This window comes from Dipodomys spectabilis, unplaced genomic scaffold (genome assembly GCF_019054845.1).
Source record: "Dipodomys spectabilis isolate Male_0828 unplaced genomic scaffold, ASM1905484v1 ptg000506l, whole genome shotgun sequence".
Lineage (NCBI taxonomy): Eukaryota > Metazoa > Chordata > Mammalia > Rodentia > Heteromyidae > Dipodomys > Dipodomys spectabilis.
Window position 1 is genome coordinate 579,653 of NW_024871183.1, and position 13,570 is coordinate 593,222.

At 38.4% G+C, this 13,570-nt stretch overlaps 1 long non-coding RNA gene across 1 annotated transcript; it reads left to right on the plus strand.

The window, feature by feature from the left end:
• The first annotated feature begins 473 nt into the window (after positions 1-473).
• On the plus strand, positions 474-11,952 carry LOC122099224. Its single transcript, XR_006145880.1, has 3 exons — positions 474-483; positions 7,696-7,702; positions 11,857-11,952. It is a non-coding gene; the product is annotated as an uncharacterized LOC122099224 (long non-coding RNA).
• The last annotated feature ends 1,618 nt before the right edge of the window (positions 11,953-13,570 follow it).

Consider the following 13,570-nt stretch of genomic DNA (forward strand, 5'->3'; position numbering starts at 1 on the left):
TCTTTTTCAAGGAGGTTTAGATGTGTCACTAAATTGTTAGTTTCAGATCTCTCCAATTTGTTGATGTAGGAGCTCAGAGCTATAAACTTGCCTCTGAGTACTGCTTTTGCTGTGTCCCAGAGGAGCTGGTAATTTGTGTGTTCATTTTTGTTGAATAGCATGAACATTTGAATTTCCTTTCTAATCTCTTCCAAGACCCACTCATGATTCAGCAGTGTGTTGTTCAGCCTCCATGTGATACCGGACTTTCTTTGGTGGCTTTTGGTGTTGAGTTCTAATTTTATTCCCTTGTGGTCAGAGAAAATGCAAAGTATAACTTCAATGTTTCTGAATTTGGACAAGTTTGCTTTGTGGCCTAAAATGTGGTGTATTTTAGAAAATGTTCCATGTGCTGCTGAGAAAAATGTGTATTCTGATGCTGCTGGGTGAAATGTTCGGTAGATATCTGTTAAATCTAGTTGATCTATGCAGCTGTTTAGATCTGTAGTTTCTCTGTTGAGTTTTTGCCGAGTTGATCTGCCTAGTGGGGAGAATGGTGTGTTAAAATCCCCAACAATTAATGTCTTTGGATCTATATGGGATTTGAGGGAAAGTAGTGTTTCTTGGATAAATTTGGGTGCTCCATTGTTTGGTGAGTAGATATTTAGAATTGTAATATCCTCCTGAAAGAGAGATCCCTTAATTAGTATGTAGCGACCTTCTTTATCTCTTCTCACGAGTTTTAATTTGAAGTCTATTTTATCTGTTATTAGGATTGCAACTCCTGCCTGTTTATGGGGGCCGTTTGCTTGGTAGATTTTGTTCCAACCTTTAACATTGAAAATGTGTTTGTTTTTACGGGCAAGATGTGACTCCTGAAGGCAGCAGATAGAAGGGTCTTGTTTTTTAATCCAACTAGACAGTCTATGTCACTTAATTGGAGAGTTCAGTCCGTTAACGTTAAGAGAAAGGACTGAGAGGTGTTTGGGAGTTCCTGACTTGTTATCCACCTTCTTGGGGGTTGCGAAATCTGGGTTCTTCCTATGGTTCTTGGATTCTCAGTTTGGGTGCAGTTTCTTGGCCTTTATTGTGGTCTTGTTGGTTTTCTATGTGTAGGACATCTTTAAGAATCTTTTGTAGGTTTTTTGGGGGTTAATTTTATAACCTGCTACTTTGCCAAAGTTTTGAATCAGCTTGAGTAATTTGGGAGTGGAGTCTATGGGATTCTTTAAATACAAGATCATGTCATCTGCAAAGAGGGAGAGTTTTATTTCTTCTTTCCCTATTTGGATCCCCTTTATGTCTGCATCTTGTCTTATTGCTGTAGCTAGGCATTCTAATACTAGATTGAAGAGAAGTGGAGAGAGTGGGCATCCTTGTCTTGTTCCTGAGTTAAGAGGAAATGGCTTTAGTTTTTCACCATTGAGTATAATGCTGGCTGTAGGTTTGTCATATACAGCCTTTATTGTATTGAGGAATGTTCCATGGATTCCTAATTTTTCCAAAACCTTCATCATAAAGGGGTGTTGGATCTTGTCAAATGCTTTTTCTGCGTCTATTGAGATAACCATGTGGTTCTTATTCTTGCTCCTGTTGATGTGATGAATAATATTAATTGATTTGCGTATATTGAACCAGCTTTGCATCCCTGAAATGAATCCTGTTTGATCGTGGTGTATGATTTTTTGGATGAATTGTTGAAGTCGATTGGCCAAAATTTTGTTGAGAAGTTTCGCATCAATGTTCATCAAAGAAATGGGTCTATAGTTCTCTTTCTTTGATGAGTCCCTACCTGGTTTTGGGATGAGGGTTATGATGGCTTCATAGAATGTGTTCGGTAGTGAGCTTTCTCTTTCAATTTCATTGAAGAGTTGGAGGAGAATTGGTGTGAGCTCTGCTTTGAAGGCCTTGTAAAATTCCGCTGTAAAACCATCTGGTCCTGGACTTTTCTTAGCTGGGAGGTCTCTTATTGCTGTTTCTATTTCAGTGCTTGATATGGGCCTGTTAAGATAGTTTACCTCATCTTGGTTTAGTTTTGGCATGTCAATATTTGCTAGGAAGAGGTCCATTTCTGTCAAGTTCTCAGACTTATTAGCATAAAGTTTTGAGAAGTATTCCCTTATAATGTTCTGAATCTTGCTTGTTTCCGTGGTGATGTTTCCATTCTCATCTCTGAGTTTATTAATTTGGGTGTGTTCTCTTCTTTTTCTGATAAGATTTGCTAAGGGTCTGTCAATTTTGTTAAGTTTTTCGAAGAACCAACTCTTTGTTTTGTTGATTCTTTCTATAGTTTTTTTGGATTCTAATTCATTTAATTCTGATTTAATTTTGATTATTTCTTTCCGTCTACTGGATTGGGGTTTATCTTGCTGCTCTTTTTCAAGGAGGTTTAGATGTGTCATTAAATTGTTAGTTTCAGATCTCTCCAATTTGTTGATGTAGGAGCTCAGAGCTATAAACTTGCCTCTGAGTACTGCCTTTGCTGTGTCCCAGAGGAGCTGGTATTTTGTGTGTTCATTTTTGTTGAATAGCATGAACATTTGAATTTCCTTTCTAATCTCTTCCATGACCCACTCATGATTCAGCAGTGTGTTGTTCAGCCTCCATGTGATACCGGACTTTCTTTGGTGGCTTTTGGTGTTGAGTTCTAACTTTATTCCCTTGTGGTCAGAGAGAATGCAAGGTATAACTTCAATGTTTCTGAATTTAGACAAGTTTGCTTTGTGGCCTAAAATGTGGTCTATTTTAGAAAGCGTTCCATGTGCTGCTGAGAAAAACGTGTATTCTGATGCTGCTGGGTGAAATGTTCGGTAAATGTCTGTTAAGTCTAGTTGATCTATGCAGCTGTTTAGATCTGCGGTTTCTCTGTTGAGTTTTTGCCGAGTTGATCTATCTAGTGGGGAGAGTGGTGTGTTAAAATCCCCAACGATTAATGTCTTTGGATCTATATGGGATTTGAGGGAAAGTAGTGTTTCTTTGATAAATTTGGGTGCTCCATTGTTTGGCGAATAGATATTTAGAATTGTAATATCCTCCTGAAGGAGAGATCCTTTAATTAGTATGTAGCGACCTTCTTTATCTCTTTTCATGAATTTTAATTTGAAGTCTATTTTATCTGATATTAGGATTGCAACTCCCGCCTGTTTATGCGGTCCGTTTGCTTGGTAGATTTTGTTCCAGCCTTTAACATTGAAAATGTGTTTGTTTTTACGGGCAAGATGTGACTCCTGCAGGCAGCAGATAGAAGGGTCTTGTTTTTTAATCCAACTAGACAGTCTATGTCGCTTAATTGGAGAGTTCAGTCCGTTAACATTAAGAGATAGGACTGAGAGGTGTTTGGGAGTTCCTGACTTGTTATCCACCTTCTTGGGGGTTGCGAAATCTGGGTTCTTCCTATGGTTCTTGGATTCTCAGTTTGGGTGCAGTTTCTTGGCCTTTATTGCGGTCTTGTTGGTTTTCTATGTGTAGGACATCTTTAAGAATCTTTTGTAGGGCTGGTTTGGTGGAGATGTATTGTTTCAATTTTTCTTTGCTATGGAAGGTTTTTATTTGGCCTTCAGTTATGAAGGAGAGTTTAGCTGGGTACAGTATTCTTGGTTGATAGTTGTTTGTTTTTAGGGCATGGCATACATCGTTCCAGGCTCTTCTCGCTTTGATTGTCTCTGCTGAGAAATCTGAGGTGATTCTAATTGGTTTCCCTTTATAGGTGATTACCCTTTTCTCCTTGACAGCTTTAAGGATCTTTTCCTTGGTCTGAGTTGATCCTGTGTGGATTGTGGGATGTCGTATTCTGGTCTGGTCTGTTTGGAGTTGTAAAAGCTTCTTGTATCTGAATAGACCTATCTTTTTGCATGTTTGGGAAGTTCTCTGCTAGGATCCTGTTAAACAAATTTCCTAGGCCATTGACTTCTGTTTCTAGGTGCTTCTCTACACCCATTATCCTTAGATTAGGCCTTCTGATGGTGTCTTCCATGTGTTGGATGGATCTATAATATTTCTTGGACTTGTCTTGGATGTTTGTATGTTCTTTCTCTATAATATCTAGGCTGTCTTCAATCCCTGAGATTCGATCTTCTGCATGGTCTAACCTGCTGTCAAGACTTTCTACTTTGTTTTTTTATCTCTTTTCCTTCTAATTGGTCAGCTTTGATGGGTTCAAGTTCTTTGTTGAAGCTTTGTTTTAGATCTTGTATGAACTTCTTTACTTCCTTAATTTGATGTTCAGTGTTTATTCTCAGATCACTTAGTTGATTGGTTATGGTTTCCTTGGACTCCTGTTCCTTCTGTTGGGTTCCATTCAGCATTCCCTTTGTGGTCTCCCTGACTTCCTTCAGCTCTTTGTTAATGGATTCCATGAATGCCTTTAGTGATCTTTGTGTATTCTCTTCCTGCTCTCTCAATTCCTGTATTACTCTTTGATAAGCTTCCTCCCATTTGTGGGATTCCTGTAGTTCTCTTTGAGTGTTCTCAGCCTGTTCATGCCATTCCTGCCTTTCTCTTTGAGTATTCTCAAGCTGCTTATGCAAATCCTGTATCAGCTTTTGAGTAGCTTCCTCACGCTTATGATATTCCTGTATAAACTTTTGGAACGCCTCCTCTCTCTCCCTATCACTCTCATACAGAGACCTTTGTATGCCTTCAATCTTTTGATTTTTCATGTTTGCCAGCAGTATTTGTAGAGCTATTTGGGAATTCTCCTCTGGATTATTCATTGTCTGTTCTGTCCCCTGATTATCGGGATTGGGAATTGAGATACCCGGATTTGCCATTTTTCTTGTGTTTTTCCGGCTTACTCTGCCCATTTGAGATGAAAATAACACCAGTTTTGTACTAGAACACTATCTTAAGGCAAGCATCAACAAAAGTCTGAATTTGCACAGTCAGTAGTCTACAGATACAATCTAGTTCAACAGATACATCTATTCAACATCAAACAACTATACGTTAATGGGCTGCGAACTGCAAAGTAGAATTTGGAAGACCAGAAATTATTAGGGTTAGGGAGAGATGTGGGTAAAAAAATAGGAATAGATTGATGTTGGGAGGCTCTGGGGGAGTTAACTAAGTCTTAATCTCAAAGCAGGAAATAGGTTGGGTAGGATGAAAGTAGAGAGAGAGAAAAAAAAAGAAAGGGAAGGGGAAAGAAAAGAGACCAGAAAAAATAGAAAAGTAAGAATTAATAAAATTATGTAGAATCGATAACAATCTATTTAGATAAGAACGTGAATTTATTGAGAGAAGGGGAGGGATATAAAGGAAATGTGAAAAACTTAAAAATAAAAATGCTTAAAATATTATATAGGTATAGAGAGGAGAAGGTGAAAAGGATAAGAAAGGAAGAAGAAAAAGATGAGAAGTTCAGTAGAGCTAAACAAAAAACAAAAAGTTAATTTAAAAAAAAAAAAAGAGAAAGAAGACCAAAAAAGAAAGCAAAAACGCACACTCCCGTATCCCCAAAATAAAAATTATAAGAGGAAAAGAAAGTTTCTGGAAAACATTTTTTTTTTATCAAAAAAGGCAAAGATTAAAGATTGAAAAAAGTTTTAGAAAAGAAAAAAAAATTTTTTTATATAAGGTACCAAAAATAAAAACTAAAAAAAAAAAAAAAAGAAGACGAAGAAGAGAAAAAAGAAAAAAAAACAAAAAAACAAAAAACAAAAAAACCCAAAAATTTCTTTGATTTTGTTTTTTTTTCGGGAGGAGTGGGAAAAATCCTGTATCTCCCTTGTGTCCGTAACCAGCCTCTTGTTGAAGTCTCTGGTCTGCTTGTGGTCCTGTGGCTTGGTTGGTTTCTTAAGTCAGTTTGTTCGGACAGGCAGTAAAATGCTCTGCTTTACCCAGGATTTGGCGATCCTCCTCCCAGGCTAGTTCATTGGGAGACAGATCTGCTTTGAGTATCACAAAAGAGGGGGATGCAGTGATGAGGCTAGGTTCTGGTAGCTTTTCCAGGGCTGGTTTGTGAAAACCTCACAGAGCCCAGCCTGGAGCCATTCTCAGGGTTTCTGTTTACTGATTTTCGATTGCTTGTCGAGGCTGCTAGAGGGAGGGGCAGCCTCTGGCTCTGATTACCCAGTGAAGAAACCCACTCCTCGGGCTGGCGCCGGAGCTGGGTGACTTTTCCCTGGGTGGAGCTGAGTCTGGCAGGTCACGCCGCGGTTAAGTTCTTGTTACCTGCTAAATGACTGGTTTTATTCCAAGGCCTGAGCTGGAGCTGGCAGCTCCCTCGAGCTTTGTTGGTATCCAAGATGGAGATCACCGGTGCTGGGGGGGGAGGGGTGGCCTTCCCTCCTCTGCTCCCTGAGAAGGAGTGAGGAGGTCAGGCTTCTACTCACGCCAAGTCTTGGTTCCTGGGTCGTCTCTGCAGGATGAAGGTGTCTGCTCCTTGTCGGTTCTTGCTGGTGTTGAGTAGAATCCGCTCGCCTGCTGCGTCTGGCTCCTTCATCCCGGACTCTCTGTTGCTCAGGTATGGCGGCTGCGCTCGCCCGCCACCGCCACAGCTGCCGCCGGGGCTGCTGGCAAGGGCTCAGAAGTGTCTCCTTGCCTGGGTTTCCCTCTCTGGCCAAACTCTCTGTCCTGTGATGGCACACTTGGTGTAATTCTCTGACTTAGGACTGTTCACTGGAACTCTAAAACTGCTTTCTATGCGAGAGCTTACTTAGACTCCAGCTTCTCCTCCGCCATCTTCCCGGACTCTGCCTCACTACTTTCTTAAGTTTTATTATTGTTTTTATATTTTAAAGTAACTAACCATTACAACTCAATAAAATTATCTCTTTTCAAGGACTTTTTACAATATTGGTAATGATTTTGCCACTATTTTAACGCAATTTGGGTCAAACTTGCAGATTAAAATTTTTTTGTGTATTTGTGCTGCTGAACTTGGAGCTTAAACTTAGGGCCTAGGAGCCATCCCTGGGCTTTTTCCCCTCAAGGCAAGTGCTCTGCCATTTGAGACCTAGCTCTATGATTCCAGCTTTTTAGAGATTAATTGGAGATAAGAGTCATAGACTGCCCAGGCTGGCTTAGGTCTCAGTCTCCTGAGTAGCTAGGATTATAGGCATGAGCCACAGGAGCCCAGTGCTGATTAAATTTTAAACACATATCAGACTAGCAAGTTGAAGTTTAACAGAACTGTCATTAGACTAAATGCTAACTGTGCACTTGTTTCCAAAGGATTTAATAATACAAAGGCATTCAGAGTTTTCTATATCTGGTGTTCTTACTGGTAGATTTTTAAAGAAGTTTTTCTGATCTCCAAATCAACTGTTCTAAAGAGCAGTTTTGTATAATGTGCACAATAAATAGTCACTAAAGAGCAATTAGAACTAATAATCACTGAACAGGCAATGGATACAGAGTTTACAGATTTCCCTAAAGTAATTAACATTCTCTTCCCTTGTTTAAATTTTGTTTTCACCTAAATTACCATAATGCTTTTCTCAGTGAGTTTAAAAGAAGAGTAACAGGAATTGAATCTTTCTTGATTAACTTCTAGAAAAACTGAGGTTAATTGTCCAATTAGGTATCTGCAATTCTTGAACACAGAACAGTGGTCAGAGAAATCTTTCTCTTGTCTCTAAGAAAGCTTGGGTTGTAAGACATAGATTTGCACCACCTCATGGGTGCTTGATTTTGAACAAGCAAAACACACAAGGAGCTAATACTTTCTCTTATCTTACCTTAGAATTAGCAAGTAAAGTTGCATCACATCAAAAGCAGACAGGTGAGACTTAGCAGACATTCTCCAAAAGTCTATCTTTGCAGTATACAGGACCTGAAAATATCTAGAAGTTCATTGTCCATTATACCCAAACCAATTATGTCAAGAAAAGGAGATATGCGTCTGTCATTGGCCTAAATATGGTGGTTCTCAAACCTTTCCACAATTTTCCTGTGACATAAGAACTTGGAGATAATAATAAAGTATTCCATTAACTACTTTCATCTCAAATTCCAAGATAAAATTTTACATAGTTATTTTAACAATGGGAGTATGAATTCCAAAGAAGTCTAATTCATATTAGAACCAAATTTCAGGCTTGTCTTAAAGATCAGTGCAGAACTGTAGCTCCAAAAACCTGACCAAAAGTAAATCATTATAAACAATAGAGTAATCAAACTACCACTAACAAATTGGACTGACAATGTTAAACTGAAATGAAACTAATGTATAATTCAAAGCAATATTCAGCCCACAAGTACACACACACTTATTGCATGTAAGACATCCTATGAACTAGGTCATTGTGATAAAAAAACAGACATGGTCTCAGAGCAATTGATTTGAAACAAATTAATTACAGTTATGGTAGGTGATAGGGAATAAACATCTAGTATATTATGGTTATAATGATGTCATAAATTATGGTAGTCCATGAGGTAATTTGAAGGATGTAAGCATGTAAAATCTTTAGAAAAGTGTAGTATTTCAGAGATGGCTAAAAATTCTAATATTAAATCAGTTTTGGTGTCTTATTACCAAAGTTAAGTAATGTTAAATGAATCATTTAGTAGACTACTAGAAAGTTATTCATAGGTGCATAAAAATAATATAGCATTTCATGTCACTTATCTAGAAGTTGAACTTAGCAATTTAAGAAAAATTCATATTTCAATCAGATCTACTAGGGAAAACTTGCTAAGAATGGTCTTTAAAATTTTAAGTGTTAAAAAAAGATAAAGAATCTTCTGTGAGATGTCTATTTATATGAATTTAAATAAGATTTATTGTGACACAGCCATGTTGATTTGTTTACATATGGCTTGGGATGCCATGTGTTACCGTGGCTGCTTGGGGAATCTTTTGATCTGCAAAGGCTATAAAATATTTACTATCTGATCTTTGATAAAATAAAAAGAGGTTGCTGATCCGTGGTCTACACTATAACACTTTAAGACTTTGTAGGGGAGGTTGAAGAAAGAGGAGAGGGGAAGGAATGGGAGGAAAAAGGAAGGAATAGAAAGGGAAGAGGATATTTGTTTTGAGGAGTTGGCTCACATGATTATGGGATATAAGAAGTCCAAAATCTCCAGGGCAGACTGGCTAGATGGAGAACCAAGAAGAACTGATGTTAAGTTGATGTTAAAGTTCCAGTTTGAATGCAGTATAGAGACAGAATTTCCTCTTCCTTGGGAAATGGAAGGTAACTCTCTCTGTCTGTCTGCCTGTCTGTCTGTCTGTCTGTCTCTCTCTCTCTCTCACACACACACACACACATACACACACACACAGGTGAGCGCGCTCTCCCCCTCCACACTTTGTAAGGTGTGCAACTGATTTGATGAGTGTCACATTTTGTAGGTTAATTTTTATTCATTTAAATATTAATTTAATATAAAATATACCTTTGCAGCAACATCTAGGGTGGTGTTATACAAAGTATCTGGTGGCATGACCTAGTCAAATTGATGCATAATATTTACCCATCCCATCTTTTTTAAAGAATGTGGAAATAAAATAAAAAAGTAAATAAAAGCAAAAACTCTTGTTTATTACTGCCTAATGACTGAGAATGACATTATAGTATGTATAGTAAAGCCAACCATAATGAACTGATGTTGTGTTAAAGGGTGATTTTTATTTAGCTTCCCACTTTTCATTATTATTCTTTAATAATTAAAGCTTGTTTACTGTATGATACCAAAAATCTACTTAACATTTACAATTTTTTATTATCAAGGTGATGTACAGAAGTACATAAGGTAATAAGTATATTTCTTATCAAACTTGTTACCTCTTCCCTCATTTATCTTCTACTTTCCCTCCCCCCCCAAGTTGTACAGATCATTTCCAACATATTTTCTTCTGTATATCGCTGTTGCATTGGTTCCCCCCTGTCCTTTGTCTCATCATTCTGTTGTTTTCCTTCCCCTCACTAATTCAGATATATGTTTATACAATACCAGGGCACCAAAATCAAATGCAGTGACAACAGGGGATATACCATAGGGGCAGAACATACAAAAGAAACAAGAAATCATCCACATAGTACATTAAAAACAACAGCAAAGAAAAACTCTTGTGTCCATGTCTTGGAGTTCATTTCACTTCGCATCATCTTATATGGTTTTATGTATATAGCTCTTGAGCTATTCTGCTCATCTGCTAAGATTATCCTAGATCTATACTAATTATTGCACATTGTTAGGTTTTTAAAAAGAGGTTGCTGAGTAAGAACAGCACTACACATGTGGTGTTCAGGTAAGGGGTAGGTTTATTCATCGTTCTGGCTGGCACTAGGCCATCTTGGCCCTCCATGCGGCTGGGAAAGACCTGGGAAAGAGAGCTGGGAAAGAGAGAGAGCAGAGAAAGAGGGCGTCTGGGCCTGGGGTAGGCCTTATCTAGAATATGGGCGGAGAAAGGTGTGGTCACATCAAATTGGGATGTGACCTCAGTGAATGCAGATGTGACCTCTTCCAGGTGTGCCAGTTGCCTAGGTAATGCAGGTAGTGGGTGGAGACTTTGCTGCGAGGAGAGTGGAGTCTGCTCACCATCCAAGAGCAGACCTTACACACATAAGGGACATCATGAGACCTGTGTTTCTTTGGGGCTGGCTTACTTCACTTAATATGATTTTTTCCAAGTCTTTCCATTTCCTTACAAAGGAACAATGTCATTCTTTCTGATGAAGGCATAAAATTGGGTGATTTCTTTAGAAAGTGGTATGCTAACTCATGAAGGAGAAAACTTGGCTGCATGGATAGAAAATAAGTCAGTTACAAAACAAAAAAGAGATATGTGTTTGAAGTGTTCTGAATTAAGTAGAGATTTGGGCAGAGGCATTATCTTAGTGATCTGAATTTTGTTTTCCCAGGGTAATCAAAAGCCATGATGAAAATGATCTTAACTGGAGACCTTAAGAAGTTAATCTCAGAATTAGGAACTAAATCTAGCAGATTTGGAATTGATTGTTTTTTCAGGATGTTACTAGATGTTTGATAATTGGCTGCATGAGCCTGGGGCCAGTGAAGGAAATCTTTGTGAACTCCTTTGGAGTCCTCTTTTAGAGTTGACCTCCAAGGGGCCCTTCAGACTTTTCCAGACTAAAAGCCCTGTCTTAATTGCCACTTTGGTTTTTTACCACTGGCCATTGTCTCAATGTGTTCCCTTTCTGCTCTGAACCTTAATTACAGCACCAAATTAAGACTTGAAGTCCTGTTTTACAAAAGAAGCAATTAGAAGCCTGTTCCCCTTAGCCTGCCTTTTCAGTTTTTCTCCCATCAGCCCACTCTTCACACTACTGGTTATTTTCTCTAACTTCTTTTACCTTGTTTTAAACAGAGCTTGCAGCTGGGGGCCAGTGGCTCATGCCTATAATCCTAGCTACTCAGGAGGCTGAGATCTGAGGATCACGGTTCAAAGCCAGCCCAGGCAGTAAAGTCTGTGAGACTCTTACCTCCAATAAAACAGTAGAAAACCGGAAGTGGTGCTGTGGCTCAAGCGGTAGAGTGCTCTCCTTGAGCTGACGAGCGCAGGGACAGCGCCCAGGCCCAGAGTTCAAGCCCCATGACCGACAAAAAAAATAAATAAAAAATAGATAAACAGCCTGCCATTTGTTTAATGTTATCTCAATCTAAGAATATATGTCAACTATTTCCCTTTGCACTTTGAACCTCTTCTGCCCATAAGCTTATTCCTACCTTTTAAATCTATAATTCTAAAATTTTTTGTTTGGTTCTCACCAGACAATCCAGGTTCATTTTATCAATGCCAAATGTTGGTATGGTTTAGATAGTAAGCTAGTAGTTTTTAATTGCCTATGATTTGTCTGATGCTTTAGTTTTACTTGAGTTTTATGGCAGTCAACAGGGGAGGGATTACTATATTATTTTACTGATAAAACCTTGCTTTGCAAGGTTAAGAACCTCGATGGCCAGTCTGAATACAGAGACCTGCACTCTAGCATAAAAGAGCAGAGACCTTAGGGAAATACCTAAGATGCACCCTGGGGTTATGGCCTGCCTATTATATTCCTAATTAAAAAACAGTGAAATGAACATGACAAATTACACAGGATTGTAGACATACAATAGGACCAACGAGTACTCTTAGGGAAGGAATACAAAGGCATAATATTTGCCTCTGATTACATAAAATATCGAAATAAACTCCAAAAAAATGAAATGAGCCTTTCTTAGTTTTTACCTTTTAAAAAAAGAAAATTTAAGGTTATGTGCCATTAGTACATGAAAAAAGTCCCTCTGATAGTCATAATGTAGAAGAAACAGAATTGAGATAACAGTTGTGCTTCAATATCAAGGTGTAGCAGTGTAACATTGGAGAACTTAGAGATATTTTTATATATGCTTATATATTTAACAATAAGTAGTGGCATTTATTTATTTATTTATTGTTGGTCATGGGGCTTGAACTCTGGGCCTAGGCACTGTTCTGAGCTCATCAGCTCAAGGCAAGCACTCTACCACTTGAGCCACAGCACCACTTCCAGTTTCCTGGTAGCTAATTAGAGATAAGTCTCAAGAATTATATTAAGTGAAGTAAGCCAGGCCCAAAGAAACATAGGTCCCATGGTTTCCCTTGTTTGCAACAACTAGTATATGTCTGAGACAAACAGAAAAGGTCAGATAAAGTGATGTTAGATGAAATAAACCCCAAGATAAGTATTCAAATGTTTTTTCTTTCATGCAATTGTTTCTAACATATTTATATGATGATTTCTTTGTTGCTTTGTATGTCCCGCCCCCACAGTATAACCCCTGCTTTCACTGTATTTGATGATGGTATAATTTGTGGAGGGGAAGGGAAAAAACAAATAGTTTAACTAGGGCTACAGGTGGAGCCATTGCAACAATGAGATGTACAAGTCATTAAGTGGAAAAACAAACTTTACAACTTTGGCGGAGGGGGTGGGAGGGGGAGCAGGGGCAACAATGCTTGATAAGAAATGTACTCATTATCTTGCCCATGTAATTGTACTCCTCTGTACGGTATTTTCACCAAAAAAAAAAAAAAAAAAGAGTCTCAAGCACTGGGCTGGCTTTGAGCCTCCTGAGTAGCTAGCATTACAGGCGTGAGCCACTGATGTCTGCTGATTGGTGTCTTTGTGTTCATTTAGATTGATTGAGAGATGCTGTGTGTTTTTTGTGTGAGGAAAAAACTACCTCTTGAAACCAGTCTGAAACAAAAATGCTTTTGTAGTCACTGGCAAATGAACAGAGGTCAGGAAATGCGTCTCATTGAGTATAATTACATAGAATGTTAATTATGGAGGAAACAGTTGGATGGAAGGAATTGTGGAAAAGGGAATGGACGGGGTTTGACCACCTAGACCTCTTGGGTTTCAAACCTTGACTGCTGAGCACCTGGCTTGGCTTCTTGGATTCCTAACTCCAGGCATTAGTGACTGTCTGTAGTCAGTACCATTTATATCAAATAACGTGTGTTTTAGAAAATACAGAAAAGATGGAAGAATAATCACTGGACAGGAGTACTACTAGTGTTGATATTTTGATACATAACATTCCAGATGTTTGTGTGAGCATGTATAGTTGTTTTTGTTTTATCCAAAAGTGAAGTCATCTTCTGCCTTATACTTAGAACTAGCTTGTTTTATGTTTGAGCCCTGCCCCT